The following is a 17,052-nucleotide window of genomic DNA, read 5'->3' on the forward strand; positions in this document are numbered from 1 at the left end:
TTCTGTAGAGCTTTGTTTCCTCATATGTGACATGGAAATGATTCCTTCTTCTCCATCTCAACAATGTGAAAGTGCCACATAGCCAGTGACACTACTGGTCAGAGTCCCTCACCTGTGAGCAAGGCTCACCCTGCCCCTGAGCCCCACACCTGGTCATCTTCTAGGCAGCTTTTGAGGGTAGCTTCCTTGCCTCTGAGCAAGCATCATCTCATTGATCTGCTCATGAATTTCCTGTGGCTCCCTATCACTTACAAGGTGAAGATCACACTCCTATTTGAACAGACTAAATCCTACACATATTGGTCCCTATCTACTTTTACTTCTTGTCCACTTGTGATAAACAACACCATGTAGTAATTGTTGACCTTCTAGTATGGGCCAGGCATTGTTCTCAGGGTTTTATACACAATTCACCAATCCTTATAAACGAGAGTTGTTATGGCTATGATTTCCATTTTACAGATGAGGAGTACGAGTTTGAGAAAAGAAAGTGACTTGTCTATGAAATCTCACAGTTATTAAGGTAGGACTGAGATTCAGACCATAGTCAAATCTTTTGCACTAGATTATTTCCCTTCTAGATAGTCCCTGGGTTTGAACCATACAGTATAACAAACCACCCTTTGAATGTGCACATGCTGCTCATTACCAGCTCTGAGCCTTTATTAATGCTGACACCTTCCTCTGGCTTGCCCTCCCCTAACCCTATACCTGTCTAGCTTTGTTTCATCCATTGAAGCCTAACCTTAGTGTAACTTTGTTCAAGAAGCACCTTCTGTTGATCTCAAATGACTCAGCCCCTTGTATTTCCCTGGTTCCTTGAGCCTTTTGACTAGGTATTATATGCCTGTCTAGATACTGCATTAGGTGGCAAGCCCTGCAAGGACAAGGGCAAGCCTTACTGCACCTTACATGTGGCAGAGGATGCAGGTGGACATTCTGCACTCAGACTCCCTTACACCAGAGTACCAGGTACCAGCAGATTTTGAATTCCTCTCTCTTACTGACATAGCCTTTAACCTTCACAGAAGGAGCAAGGGCCAGTCAACTTCATTTCACTGATGAAGGATCTAAAGCCCAGAGAGGGAAGAGATTGGCTCACAGCCAAGGACCTAACTGCAGAAACAAGACAGCTGATGAATGTTCCCATTCTGTGTTCCCTGATCTTTCTTTTCCACTAGTGGTTGGGCCCTTACCTCTTCTAGGCATGCGGTGAGTGTTTGTTGACATTTTTCAGAGGCCACACAATGGGTGTAAAGTGTTAAATAATAACAATAGCTGACATTTGCTGAAGCTCTTAGCATGTGTCAGTCACTGTTCTGAATGCTCCACGGGCATAGCATTTAGTCCAAGCAACAATCCCGTGAGGTGAGGTCCTTTTTTATCATCACCCCCATTTTATACATGAGGAAACAAGTCACGGAGAGGTACAGTAACTTGTATGAGGTCACACAGAAAGTGCAGGAGCCAGAACACAGGGAGTCTGACTCAAAGACCCATGCATGCAGACACTATGCTCTACTGGCTTAAAAGGTCTGGAGTCTGATTCCTATGCGTCCTCAGGGGCAGTTGGCTCCCACTTACCTCATCCATGATTCATAGGCTGGTGGTAAGGATTCACAGGGTAAGATATGCAAGACACCCATGCAAGACCCTGCACATAGTAGTAGGCCCTTGAAATGGTAGCTCTGAGCATTGCTGTGAAACATCTTCCAACGACAGAGTCCAGATTGGCAAATCTTTGTATGGCAATGAAGAATTTGGCAAGTGGGAATGAATAATTAGCTATTTATTTTCAGTCCACCTCTATCGAGTTGAGATAAAGCATTAAGTGTGCTGCTCTAGTGTGGAAAAAGGGTAGGCGGGAACCAAGGTTTGACATGGGGTTTTAAAAGCTCTTAAATAATTACAGCGCTCAGAGTAAACAAGACCTTCATGCTTCATTAAGCAATGTGTATTATGGCTCCATTAACACACTGTGGCGTTTTTCCATTTCCCATTTTTCGAACCATGCTGAGAGGGGAGCTGAAGTCATCAGTGTTAATTGATAGCTAACAGGAAAAAAAAAAAAAAGCTTCCTAAAAGGGGAATGATTTTTAGGTCCTAATTTGATTAATTATTAAAGCTCCTGGTACCTATCTTGATGGTGCAACAGGAAAACCAGATAATGTTAATATTTATTCATGTGAAAACACAGCCTGGTTATAGTCTCCACGTACCTGCTTCTTTCAGTGTTTGTTCTAGATTTTCCCGAGGTAAAGAGGAAAGCCAAGAGCATTTAAAGAGAATTAAAAATAAAGTACTGCTCTCACTTTCACTCCCCAGAAAATCCAGGACACATCTTAGCTGAGATGATTTAGAGAGAAAAACTGTATTTGCCCCTGGACTATTTTTTCTCAAACTGCCCTGATGCTTCAACAACCTACCACACTCCCTGCTTTGGTTCATAATAAAAATGCATGTTTGATTTAGTTTAAGTTAGAATGAATGATCATCTGAGAAAATGCCACTCATTAACACCTTTATAGTTATAGCTATATATGTAGGTGTAGATGTAGACAGACAGGCAGATAAACACAAATGTAGACATAGACATAAATGTATAGATATTTGAACAAACATATACAGACTATTCTGCACAAGGATTAAAGGGGCTTCAGAGCCAGATTCCCTAGTTCAGGTTCTGACATCATTACTTACTTGCTGAGTGACCTGGAACAATAAATCTAAACCTTCTATGCCTCAGTTTCCTCATCGGAGACATTGAAATAAAGAATAAACTGACAGTAACCAGAGGAGAAGGAGGAGGGAGATAACAGGGTAGAGAAGGAGAAGGGTCATCAAGGAACATGTATAAAGGACCCAAGGACAAACCAAAGGAGGGTAGGATTGAGGGTGGGAGGTGGGGGTGGGTGGGGCAGGTGGGAGCAGTGGGGGAGGGGATGGAGACAACTGTACTTGAACAACAATTAAAAAAGTAAAATAAAATAAAAATAATAAAATGGAGATTTAAAAAATGACCTCATGGAATGGTTGTGAGTTTAAATGAGTAAATAGATGGAAAATGGTTAGAACAGTTTCTGGTATAAGTGCTTTGCTAGGTTTTGCTGTTACCACGATCATTACCTTCTCTCTCTGCCAGGCCCTGCTGCAGGGGTGTCAGGGGGAGTCAGATTTAGGTCTTGTCCTCAGGAGATTTATCACCATGTGCATTAAGCCATTTGTAGAAATAACTAATACAATTTAGAAAATGGTAAGAACCTTAAAGAGGAATATAACAAAAACTATAAAGATTCAGAGAGAATGAGAAAACTTTCCAATGGGGTGTGTGTGAGGGAGGCTTTTCAGATCAGGAGAACATTCTATGCAGAGGAAAGTGTTAACAAGTGCTTGCCTAAGAGTAGGAAAGTATGGAAGATTTCCACCAGAAAAGTAATGGGAAATGCTCGTGAATTAACTTTTAAAACCAAGCAAGGAGAGAGAAATCAATTTGGGGGGATAAGGGTAGGTCAGTGACAAAGTTTGAATGGGCCTTCTTAATGGGTAATGAGGGGTAGTGCCAGGAAAAACTCCATAAGGCAAAATGGGGTAGGGAAGCCTTGGGCCACCACCAGACAACAGAATATGATCATCAGGAGACAGACCATCATGTCAGCTAAAGGAAATGAGATCTACTCTCTGCTTTTCCTTTCACAAGTCCTGGTGAGACCTTGGACAATTACTGATCCTTCTCTGGATCCCATTTGCCTCAACTATAAAATAGAAGATTGGGGTTAGATAACCTTCAAAAACCCTTCCAGCTTTGGCATTCTCGGACTCTATGCTTTTGTTAAAAGCTTAGGTGCTTCCCTCTCTGCCCTCCCCGCACTGCCCACTTGCACATCTTTCCCACCCCTTCAGTTCCCTTATTTACTTATAAGCAGATGAGATTCAAATGACAATGTGAAAAGAAACAGTCCCAAAGTGAAAATATTAATAAAAAGGTAAAAATATAAAAGCAGAGGGGAAGATTGAGGGTACAGACCAGGCATTTCTATAGACAGGATGGGAACAATTTTACAGCAAGGCCAGCTTTTCAGGGCCTTCATGACGAGAGTGAAGCTATTAAGTAGCTCAAACCACTCTTTTCTAATGAAGTGGTTCATTTGGACAAACACTTCAAGCTAAGAGGCAATGTTGCTGCAGCTAGAGTCGGAGTGTTCTGCAATGCATTAACACAATCTCTCACTGTCCTCTATCCTCCCCACTCTATATGAAGTTGAGTTATTTGACTTAGTGTTCAGCCAATACCATTTGGAGCCCTTCTGTTCCCTAAGTTTCTCAAGATTCTACTATGTCACTTCTATTGACATGATTAACTTCTCATTAACTTTAATGGAAGCTGTGGGCATGAAGTCCATTTTGTTCTCTAGGACATTTGCTTCTCATTGGCAAATTTTGGAGCTTTATTTGACTCATCATTATAAATATACATTGGGCAATGACTACTAACGGACAGTGGTTCCTGCACAAAATAAAACTTCCCCATCCAATTCATTTAATAAACTAGTAGATGTTCAGAATTAGAAAAATCACAAAGGTCATTGAGTCCTGTCATCATACGAATCGCCTTTTAACACCCCTACCAAGTAATAGTCCAGACTCTGAATAAATCCAAAGGCTGGGGCTAGCTTCTCTCAAGTGTTCATTATGTGACAAAGATTGAAGTCACATCACCATTCTTCTTATCTATGACCCGTCTTAAAGTTTTCATTAGTCTGGTAAGATCAAGCCCAGCCTCAGAGAGCAGGACTTCAAAAAGTACATCTGTAACTTGTTAGGAACTTTTTATAACTGGGGACTGGCCTTTAATCTGTTGGGCAAAACGTAACAATACCAGTTGCAGTAGGCAGAATAATGCCCCCCGCCAGATGTGTGTGTCCTAATCCTTGGATCCTGCAAATATGTTATTTTACATGGCAAAAGGGACATTGCAGATGTGACTGAGTTAAGGATTTTTGAGATAGGGAGATTATCCTTGATTATCCAGATGGGCCCAAAGGAAAAGATCCTTATAAAAGAGAGGCAGGAAGGTCAGTGTTGGAGATGTGACAATGGAAGTGGAGATTGGTTTGATATGGGACCATGAGCCATGGGAAATTCGTAGAAGATGGAAAAAGTCAGGAAAATGTATTGTTTCCTAGAGCTTCCAGAAGAAGCACAGCCCTACTGGCACCATGAAACTGATTTTGGACTTTTGATCTCCAGAACTGTAAGATAATAAATTTGTGTTATTTTTAGTTAATAGATTGTGGTAATTTGTCAACAGCAACAAATATACTGGTTATAATAAAATTAATTTATGCCTTAATTGGATGAGTACATACAGGGATAGGGATCATGTTCTGTGGGACTAACGTAAGCTACCCAAATTCACAAGAGTCTGAGAGCTCAACCTGACACTAATTTTCTTATTTGTGATGTATTGACATTATTTCATCCAGGACACCCCATTTCTAGGATCAGAGTCCCTGAAAATAGAACTGGTCATCAGAAGGTTCTTGGTGATAACAGTATCAGGAAGACAAAATTAGATTCAGGTATCTTTTCTAGTATGTCAAACCTTAATAAATTGTGACTGGCCTGTTGTGATGCTCCTGCTGCTCAGATCTGGACAGATTCTTTCTTCCTTAGAAAGTAATATAATCACTAGGCAGTTATTCTTCCCTAGTTTTCTTTTATTATTTGCCCTAATCAGGCACAAAAGCATCTTTCACCTCGCATCAGTTAGAATCACAGCTAAACACATATTCCTGTTAGGATCAATTAGAAGCTTCAGCACTACCACATATATTTTAGTAATTACATATAACATTGTTACCTTTAAAATATCTTAAAGGGATTTAGAGGGGAAAAGTTATAGTTTCACTCAAATGTCATTACCAAGTGAGTTATTTCTTGGAAATACATCATAAATGATGACTGTCATACATTTATGTAATTCCATTCCAGAAAGCAATATTTTCTAACATTCTCCTCAAATCCTTGAGCTATGTCCTACTTGGTTGCTGTGGCCCTCTTGTCTTAGTATAGGTTTGACATGTACAAGAAATCTGTGTGTATACACTTTCTTCAGTTAGGAATTTCAGTCACCCTTGACGCATTACTCTCCCTAAGATGTTATGTCTAATTTGCCATCATTCCTGTTTTTTTCCCCTCATAAACCTCTTGATTTATTCCTTCGCTGTCAGGCCTCCACTTCCCACGCAATGAGATTCAGCAAAAACACTGAATCTCCCTGTCACCATGGGACCTTGAATTCGAACAGTGAAGGCTGGGATGCGCTTTGGAAGCATCCTGTCCATCTGCTCTGACCTTTGCCTGGTCCTAGACCTGGCTACTCACTCCTGTATCCACAGCCCTCTGAGGTTTGACACTTTTCACACCTAGTTCAATCTACCAAATAGAGTAGGACCTGTGGGTGCCAAACTTCCAGGGCTGAAAAATCATTGCTTTTTCTGTTCATCCTTCAGCCTAAAAGAAATGCCCTGTATTTGTTTCCTACACCTGTTGTAACACATCATGATGAACTTGAAGGTTTGAGACAACACATTTATTCTCTTACAGTCCTGGAGGTCAGCAGTCTGAAATCAGTTTCAGTGGGTCAAAATCAAGCTCAGAAAGGTAGTACTTCCTCCAAAGGCTCTAGGAGAATCTGTTTCCTGGCCTTCCCAGTTTCTAAAGTTGCATTCCTTGGCCGATGGCTCCTACCTCCACCTTCAAAGCCAGCAGCCTCGAGTCTTGTTTCAGTGTCTCCCTGCCTTCTTCTGAGGACATTTTTGATTACATGTAGGGCCCACTCAGACAATTCAGAATCATCTCCCCATCTCAAGATCCTAAACTTGATGATATCTGTGAAGTCCCTTTTGCCGTGCAAGGCGACATTCGTGAATCCAAGGATTAGGACCTGATACTCTTTGGAGGGCTTTATTCAGCCTGCCACAGCATCTTTAATGTTGTCAGATGTAGAGGTCAGTTGAAGGTCCCAGGAAAGAAGAAAGGGAGATGGATCTGACACCTTCATATTAAAATTAACCTGAGGACTCAGCAAGGTGACCTGAGGTCCAGAAGCCATCAGCCCCTCTTTCCCATAGAGTCTGCAGAGTTATTCCAGTGGGAGGTGACACTCTACTGGAGATCCAGTATGGCCCTTGGCAGACAAGCACGTTCCTAGGACCATGGCAATGAGCAGGTGGCAGCTCCCTGAGGGTCTGTGCAGTGGGACTTCTCACTCTTATTCTCCTAGGGTTTGCACCCTTCCTGAGAGGCCAAGATCTGCCTTTTAAGCCCCTTCCTAAACCTAGTGATGATTTCTGGCCTTTCCCACTTCTGAGCCTACCCTGGAAAAAGTGGAAAAGAGTAAGCTTGGCGCTATACCATACCAGACCTTCAGGTATGCCCAGAGTTGAGCCAGTGTCCCAGGGACAACCAAGGCCATATGCAGGGTGATAGGAGGACTCCAGAGATTCCATGAGATCCTGAAACAGGTGAGCACTCTCTTAGTACTGCAGTCATGAAGATACCTTCTAGAATACATTTGGAGGGTGCTTCCCAGGGTAACTTCAGACTGTATGGACTGGGGAGGACCGCAATCTGAGATCCTAGAGCCTACAGCACACACAAACACACACACACACACACATACATGCACGCATGCACACACACACATACACATACAGCTGCTTGTCAGAGCTAGTACAGCTTACAGTAGAGACCCTCAGTCATATATGACTCTTGAGCCCACTCCCATGGTCAGACAGGTCAAGAAGAGGTAAAAGGAGGTAAACCTTTAAGTCTTAGCCCCCAGGCTAGGATGTCTCCTATTCCAGTGGGACCTCTATATATGAGATCTGTATCCTCTACATTAATTCTGTTCAATATCCATTTTCTTTCCAAGGTTCAGGAAGCCTTAGAACTGCCAGAGTCCACAAGTACACTATGTCCATTCCTCCTCTACACAAAGAAAGACCAAGAAACCCTGGGCCCCTCCCCAATCCTAAAGACATTCTTTTAACTCCCTTTATCCCTCCCAGTTGAATCTCTTTATTCTTTAACGTCTAATATTCTGGATTCTGGGGTCCTAGTCAAGTCTTCTAACTAGCTTATTGGATCCAGCATTTTAATTGACTTTCTTTCCTATTATTTGATATCTTCTTTTTATTTAATGACTTTGAAGGGCTCCTGTGGCACCCAGATTATATAAGAGCTGGGGCTGGGATAAATGATGCCAGCAGCTTTACAGCCCAGAAGGAAAACATTTAAAGTGAATTTAATTCCATCCTTCCTTTATCCAAGCACCCAAAGACTAGAGGAAAATGATGTGAATGTTTTCTGTTTTTCTCTTTATGCAACAAGGGGAGAATTTGCAAAAGGAAAAGCTTTCTTCTAATATCGGTTTGGTTTTGTTTTTTTTTAAAGGGACGCAGAATAAGGAGTGAGTTGGCAGAGCCATTTCTTTGTTGTTCTTAATTTGAACAATCCAATGTAATTGCTTTTAAATGCATCTCTGGGGGCTTCAGTTATTTTTAATTAGTGTGGCTTCATTATTCTTTTTACTGTTATCACTATAGTTGATTTGTTTTCAATCTTCACACTCCAGCCCCTGCCTCCTCACCTAACTCTTCTGCCTCCCTATCATATTCACCCATGGTGTTATAGAAGCTGGTAAAATTCTGAATTATCTGTGCCTGTAAAAATAAAGGTCTCCAGTTCTTCCCCAGCACCTCTCATCACCCTCTTGCCCTCATGCTCAGAAATGGAGGTGCAAGTTTATGAGGATATGTTCCCTCTGTAGTGAGGAAAATCCCAACAAGCGGTATCATAAAAAGAGCATCATAAAATTAGAGGTGGGATACTATGTATTTGAATGTCTTCTCAATTTCCCTAGGGAGAAAACTGAGGCCCGGCCTGGCTAAAGCCCAGTTACAGGCTGAGGTGGCCTCTGGGCTGGTGCCCACCTGAGAGGCTAGCACTGCTTGCACTGGACCACCCGCCAGCTCTGAGCTGCCTGTTGCCCGCTGAAGGCTGCATGGCAGTGGCCGTCACAGGACCTGCTCTTCAGTTCAGATCATTCCCTCAGCCCCTGTCTCTTCTCCAGAGAGCTTGGTGGCTGCTCCAGAACTATTCTGCAGGGACACAGTTATGGTGGTCTGCAGTCGAGAGAGCACAGGACTGAAAGCCTAAAAACCTCAGTTCTAGTCTTGTCTTTGACCCTACTCATCTCTATAAACTTGAATGAGCCATTTAAGTGTCTAAATTTCAGTTTTCTCTGCATGAAGTGGGAACATTATCTACCTGGCCTACAGTACAGGATGCGGATAAGTACCTTCCTTATCTTTCGAAAGTCTTCATTCTTGGCTTGCAAGACAACCTTTTTTTTCTGTTTTTCTTACCTCTGTGGCCATTTCTTTTACCCCCCTCCTAATATGGACTCTGTTCTCTCTCTCCCTCTTTCTCTCTCTCCCTCACTCCTTCCCTCTCTCGCTCCCTCCCTCAGCTTCTCTGCTGACTCTGCACATTTTTCCTGGTAATGTCACCTGTCAGCTGCAACTACCACCCATGATTTATGATTCCCAAATCTCATCTCTAGCCCAGACCTCACTACTGAGAGGAACATCCATCTCCTTATTCACCATTCCCCGGTGGGTGGTCCTCAGCGCCTTCACTCAACACAGGCCGCATAGCCAATCATGCTTCCTTTAAGCCAATTTCTTCCTGGGTGCTTGTTTTGGTGAATGGCAGCCCTGCTACTCTTCACATTAAAAAAGGGAAAATCATGTTAGTTTTCCCTAAGTCCCCAGCCACATTGAAAGGGCCACAATATTTTGTTATTTCTTACTCCTGAATTTTTTCCATTTTATCCATTCTCATTGTCTAGTTAAGGCTCTAATTGTCTCTTATGTAGGCTATTTCAACTACCTCTAACCTGCCTTCTCTCCATGCATTTATTACTTTTCTTTTTTTTAAATTTTATTTATTTTTAAAGAGAGGGGAAGGGAGGGAGAAATAGAGGGAGAGAAACATTGATTGGTTGCCTCTCGCACACTCCCAACTGGTCCACAATCAAGGCATGTGCCTTGTCTGGGAATCAAACTTGTGACCTTTTGGTTTGCGGGATGATGCTCAATTTACTGAGCTATGCCAGTCAGGGCTCATTTTAGACTTTTTCAATTCATCTTTCACACCAAAATATAATTATGATCATTTTATTCTCAGAATGTTTAAAAGCCCCTCATCATCTAAAAACAAAACAACAAATTATTTAAGCTCTGCCACAATGGTTTCTATGCCAACACTCCAATCTCTTCTATCTCCCGAGCTCCATTAGCACAGATGCGCACATTACACCACCCCCATCACCAACACTACACCACACTTTGGCACTATGAAAATTCTTTATCCTTGTTAGCGGTCTCAAATCTGCTTATAGCAGACACCTTTTGATTATCTTCACGGTGTTCAAACCCTCTTCTTTGAAGCTTTCACTCATGGTGGGGAGCCATGGAAACCAAGTTAGTGCCACATGATTTTACCACTCAGGTTATGTTGGTAAAGCTGGCATAGATTATGGACCCAAATTGGGCCAAGTAGCTATTCTCTAGTAAAGATTTACCAGTTAGAATGAGAGCTATAACTTAGATATCTGTGGTTCAGTGGGTTTCTTTTTAGGTCTTGTTCAACCCTGTCATGTGGCTTGGCAGTACTCTACCCTTGGGATCTGTGCAGTCCATGGTTCTCAATCATACATTCTCAAAAATGTTTAAGCAAATATGAAATGAACTTTCTTTACTTGCTGCCAAATAAATCTAAATCACTTATCGACATGTCTCCTGCTTAAGGGTTTAACATCTGCTTCTCTTTTGACTAAATTATCTTCCAACTGTTCCATCTTATGAATTTCTTCTCATCCTCAGGACCTAGGTCAAGCATGATCTACTCTGCAAAGTCTTCAATACCCCTCTCTCATAGACACATTGTTTACTCCTGCCTGTGTACTACCACTGTATTTGTTTTGACACCCAGTCATAATTTTGTTTATAAGACAGCTTTTCCCATAGGACCATGAGCTCCTTGGAGCCAGGTCTATTCCATTTTCATGTTTATATCGTCACTAATAAGGGAGAGATTCACACATAGTAGACCGTCGGTACATGTATGTTGAGCAAGTGAATTGAAACTAGTGACTTCCAGTCAAGATGGTGGCATAGGCAGACATGGCTCATCTCTTCGCACAACCACATCAAAATTACAACTAAAATATAGAACAAGCATCACTCAGAACGGTCAGATACAGAGTTGAATGGAAGTGTGACAACTATGGAATTAAAGAAACCACATCCGCCCAGACTGGTAGGAGGGGCACAGACACAGAGTAGGCTGGTTCCACACTCACCTATGGTGGATAAAAATTTGGGGGGGATATCTCAGGAGTGAGGTGTCCCAGCCCCACACCAGTCCGCCCAGCCCAGGGTTCCAATGCCAAGAAGAAAAGTCCTCACAACTTCTGGCTGCAAAAATCAGCAGGTATTGAGTTGGTGGAAGAAACTGTTGGAGCCCCAAGCAATTCTGCTTAAAGAACCCACACATGGACTTACCTACTCAGACTCGCTTTCTCTGAGTTTCGGCACCAGAATTCAGCTTGAAAGGTACCAGTGGCATACTGGGAGAAACTGAAGTATCTGCCATCAAGGAGAGCAGAAACCATTGTCCCTTTTCTGAACCCTCCCCCAACAGAGCCATAGAGAGAGCAAATCTGTGTCCTTTCTGAGACTTCATCAACCTGGCTAACACTGTTTAACCTGTCTTGGAGATACCCAGAGATTCCACCCCACCAAACTTGTGGCCCCACCCAAGCTACTCTTGCATATGAATGGCTAGTCTTGGCTCATATGGCAGGACTTCCTAAATCCTTTCAAATAAGCAAGAGCTGACATCAGTGAGCCCCAGGCCTGGCACTAGCAGCAGCCAGCTTAGATTCAGAGCTTTATTTTGTCTGGGAATCTCCAAGCCCAGCACAAGTAGCAGCCATCTCAGATTGCTTTATAGCTCAGGCAGGGTGGCCCAGGGCAAAACACAGGTAGGGGCTGAACTTGGCCTACACCACACAGGAAATCCCAGAGTCAGTGCACCCAGTGGACAGCAATAGACCACTTCAGAGCACCACCATCCTGCCCCTGAACAGCTGATCTCCCATGGAGGGCCTCAGAGGTTGGTAGTAAGTGGCCATAGCCAATCCGTGCAGCTGACTGGCCTGAGTAAATGCCTCCCATTCATCTGCCAACAGCAACCAAGACTCAACTACAAGAGGAGGGTGTACTCAGCCCATATGAAGTGTATACCTCGGGTACCCAGCTTGGGTGATAGGGGAGGCTGTGCCAATAGACCCTACAGGACACCCACTGCATTAGGCCACACTACCAAGACATGGAGTCAAAGCAGCTCTACCTAGTACATAGAAACAAACACAGGGAGGCTGCCAAAACAAGGGCAAAGAAACATGGCCCACATGAAAGAACAGATCAAAACTCCAGGAAAAGAGCTAAATGAAATGGAGATAAGCAATCTCTCTGGTGCAGTGTTCAACACACTGGTTATAAGGATGCTCAAGGGTCTTAGTGAGGATATCAGCAGCATAAAAAAATATCTAGTCAGAAATGAAGAATACACTAATTGAAGTAAAGAACAATTTACAGGGAAACAACAATAGAGTGTGGATGAAGCTGAGAATCAAATCAATGATTTGAAACATAAGAAAGCAAAAAACCACCACACAGAACCACAAAAAGAAAAATAACTTTTTAAAAAATGAGGATTGTATAAGCAGTCTCTGGAACAACTTCAAGAGGTCCAACATTCACATCATAAGGACACCAGAAAGAGAGAAGAAAAAGCAAGAAATTGGAAATCTATTTGAAAAAATAATGAAAGAAAACTTCCCTAATTTAGAGAAAGGAAATAGCACCAGATCATCTTAAATTTTATAATTAATTTGCATCTGATTGATACCTACGAGTGTCTTTGAAAAGATAATGCAGTGAGCACTGGTAAGAAAGTTAGGATAACTAAGTTTTAACCCTAAATATAACATTGAATGTGACACTTTTCCTCCCTAAATCTCACTTTTGTCATCTATAAAAAATGAGTCCTCACATAGTTTGGTGACAGTAATGGAACCAAAAAGCCAGCACAGATCAGCTTTCATTTCAACCAATAGCTAATCAATATAGTCAATGTACCATGAGGTAGAGTCCATAACAAATGATATATTTAACCCTGTAACTAAAATCCTTCTTTCCTAGACCTTTAGAATGTTTTCTCACTCTCAGACAAATGAACAAAAAATAAGCATAGGCCACCCTGAGAGAGGTGAGAGAAAGAATTAGAATACACGTCACGTAAAAACAATGGAAACAGCTGGCGACGGCTAGGATGGAGTGGAGAACGTACCGGTGCAGTGAGAGAACCAGGGCGTGGGAGCTTTCTGCAAGTGTCTGAAGGGCTTTCTTTGCCGGAATAATTAGACTTAAACTGTCTAGCCTTGAAGTACGTCAGAAGGCGATGAGCCCTCAATCACTGAAATTGACCAGATTTAAGTTTATCTTATTCCTAAAGAGGCCTCTAGCAGTTTAAACTGCCTAGAGCTGTTATGACTCATGGTCTAGCCCCAATAAACAATTGATTTTCTCTGTGACTAGAACCACCCAGGCAAATAAAGCCTTTACTGTTTCACTCCCAGGTCAGTCTTTATTTTCCTGATGGAGAATGAAATTGCACATTTCAAGTTTTCCAACTAGCATCTAACTTGTTCAGCTCTCTGTCTCCCTTAGAACTATCTGGTGGGGATTTATGCCAACTGGAATCAAGAGAGTTTAGAAATATCTGCTGAGATTCAGAGCATTCTCTTTATAGATAATTTCTAAGGAGGCAATGTTAGTGAGCCAGATCTTGATGGGATGAATGAGAACAGAGAGACAATCAATAAATGGACTTAATTATACATATATATATTTTCAAATATAGAAAGTTATAATGTAAAAGTTGTCCAGAAACATAGAATTCTTATGGATAAACAAAAGGGAATATGAGATTAGCAAAATGATTTTGAGTTTAACTTTTGTTATTTGGGAAAAGCGATCATCTAGTCTCATGATGCTGAAAAAGATCTGAAGACATCAACTGCTTCATTATCCTATACAAATTTGAAAAAAAAAATCCAAATATTTATCGATAGAGAAATGTATAAGTAATTTGATGTATTTGTACAATAAAATTAAAATTACTCAAAAATATAAATGGAGAGATTTCAAAATATAATGTAAGTTATTATTTATAGAGATTGATAAAGCACAAATCAATACAACATATTATTTATGATTGTACATATATAGTGTAAGTATAAAACCATAGGAAGAAAGAATACACACAATTTATTCTAGTGCTCTCCTCTAAAAGGAGAAAGAGGAATGAGAACATACCTAGGAACAGATAAAAAGGTACTTCAACTTTATTTGTTAATTCATCTGATAAAAATTTTGGAATGAAATATAAAAGTTTAAAAATTAAATATTATCTTCACTATTGTTACTTTCCCATTATACCCAAGACTCAGAATCTCCTGGAGGGTTTTTTAAAACACAGATTCTGGACCCACTCCCCAAATTCTGATTCAGTAGTAGGGTTAGTCCCAAGAATTTGCATTTCTAACAAGTTACCAGGTGATTTTAATGTTGTCGGTGGAGGGCCATGTTTTGAAAACCAAAGTTTTATAGTGTAATAAATTAGTTGAATATTCATTCAGACTTTAAACTGCCTAACGACAGAGATTTTAACTTATTAATCTTTGTAGCTTCCACCTAATAGGTATCAATAGACATTTGTAAATTGAAAGAGGTAATCATTTTTAAAAAACTACACACACACATTCACACAGTCTTCAGTATGATAACCACCCAACAGTATACAAAATAAATAATACATTCATGGTAATAATTTGACAATTTTAGAAAAGCAAATAAAATGTTACCTAGGAAGGTAGACCTTCCTCAGGGAAGGCCTCAAGGTATGTGACTTGTCTTTAATAGGATGTAACTTTCAAATCAGAGGACTTAAGGAGGAATACATAGAGAAGCCCAAAGTCAAGGGAGCAGACAAAAGCAAGAAGAGTAGATCAGAATACTGCAGTGGTTTCATCATGCAATGCCTCCTCACACCTCCTACCCTGTGAAGACGCAAAAACACTCTCTCCATTGAAGCTGTGAATGGGAATTTCCACTAAGAGCTCAGAGAAGCTCACATAGCCTCTTCTGTGTAGGCCCAGAATGACAGAGATTTGTACCCACCTGGACTCAGTGGGTAAAATGGGATTATGGAATATCAGAGCCCAAGTGCTGGGGTGTAATCACCAGAGTTGAGGTGGTCATGTTTAACATAACAAGTCACACAGGGAAGGCAAAAATCAAACGGGCTTGACATGCAGAGATGTATGGCATTAACTGAATTTGGTGTCTCTAAAACTGAAAAGGATGGGCAGCTTTCCTTGATTATTCAGAAGAGCTGGTCTTAATTTTAAGAGCTGTCATATAAGCTATCTGTGATTTTGGCCAAGTTACCTAAATACCTTGCACCAACAGTGTCTACATTTATAAAAAGTGAAGTATAAATTCTTGACCTGTTGCCTAGTTTATGAATCATAGAATGTGTGAATCAGTGAGATTCAGGAAAATAGAATGGGGTAGCTGATAGCAACTGGGAGAACTGTGTGAGGTCCCAATGTGCCTACTTTGAAGGGGACTGAGGCATCGTCCTGTGTACAGTGTTTCTTGTATCTTGTATCTTCTTCAAGAAATGTCTCTTTTTTATATAATGTGGCGGGATACCTTCTGGACGGTCCTTGTATAATGAGGTTTCAAAAAGATACAATGTTTAGTAAAGTCTAGTCTTTTCCCTCTCATAAATTTTATCTTAATTAGGATGTTAGGATACACATAAACATACACATAGCTACAGGTATAAAAACAAAGACTCGCCACAGGATCATACACGTGTGCATGATCACACATACACACAGCCGGGCACAAACATTCACACACCAGTAACAATATGAGGTAGTATTAAGCATGCGTAAAAGAAAACATTCGGTTAAACCTAACTACCTTTAAAAATACAGAGAATTTACTGGATCATACATATGAAAAGCTCAGAGGTAAAAGTCTTGTTGTTGTTGTTGTTTGGGACAAGCTTAATATTGTACTTCAGTGAGGCCACCAAAAACCAAGCGTCCTCACGTCTCTCTGCTCTGCCTTCTGCAGCGCAGGTCTCCGCATGGCACCGGCAGTCTTGGTGTGGCTGACAAAAGCTTCCATGTGTCTCATCCATAGTCGGGAAGGAAAAAGTGTTCCAGCAGTGCCCCCAAATTCCCAAGGTTCATTGTAATTTGCCATGTGCCCAGCCACGAACCAATCCCCATGCCCAGGGGATGGCATACTCTAATTGGCCTAATCCATTCTAGTATAAATCCTGAACTGGAAGTGGAGTCGATCTCATTCCTACCACATGGCTGAGAATGCACACAGAGGGGTGGTTTACCAAAAGTAATTCAGGATGCTGCTGTCAAAGAGGACACTGGAGAAGAAGGCTGGGAAGAAAAAGAGGATGAGGAAAGAGAACATCAATAACAGCATCAGAAATCTGTCCACTGTAATGACAGGGAGGTAATTCATAAGTAAATGTTTTGATAAATCACATGAAAGAAAGAGTATGAAAGCCAGGAAGTTCCAGAGGACGTCATGAAAGCTATAGAGCTCGAGTGGTCTTACTCTTGAGTATAGCATGCTAACTGGTGTATGATAGCAAATAAAAATAATAATGAAGGAGAGGTTGATGAAATATCTGGTAAAACCATTGCCTCCCATCCTGCTGTTTGGGGAGTGAGTGAGCAAATGTAGGTAGAAAAATGAGGAAGAAAGAGTTATTCCTAGTTAAATTTGTATATCTTGACTCTCATAATGTGCATTT

The sequence above is a fragment of the Pteronotus mesoamericanus genome, unplaced genomic scaffold (assembly GCF_021234165.1).
Source record: "Pteronotus mesoamericanus isolate MK-2021 breed Mesoamerican mustached bat unplaced genomic scaffold, CSHL_Meso_final contig_82, whole genome shotgun sequence".
NCBI classification, from domain to species: Eukaryota; Metazoa; Chordata; class Mammalia; order Chiroptera; family Mormoopidae; genus Pteronotus; species Pteronotus mesoamericanus.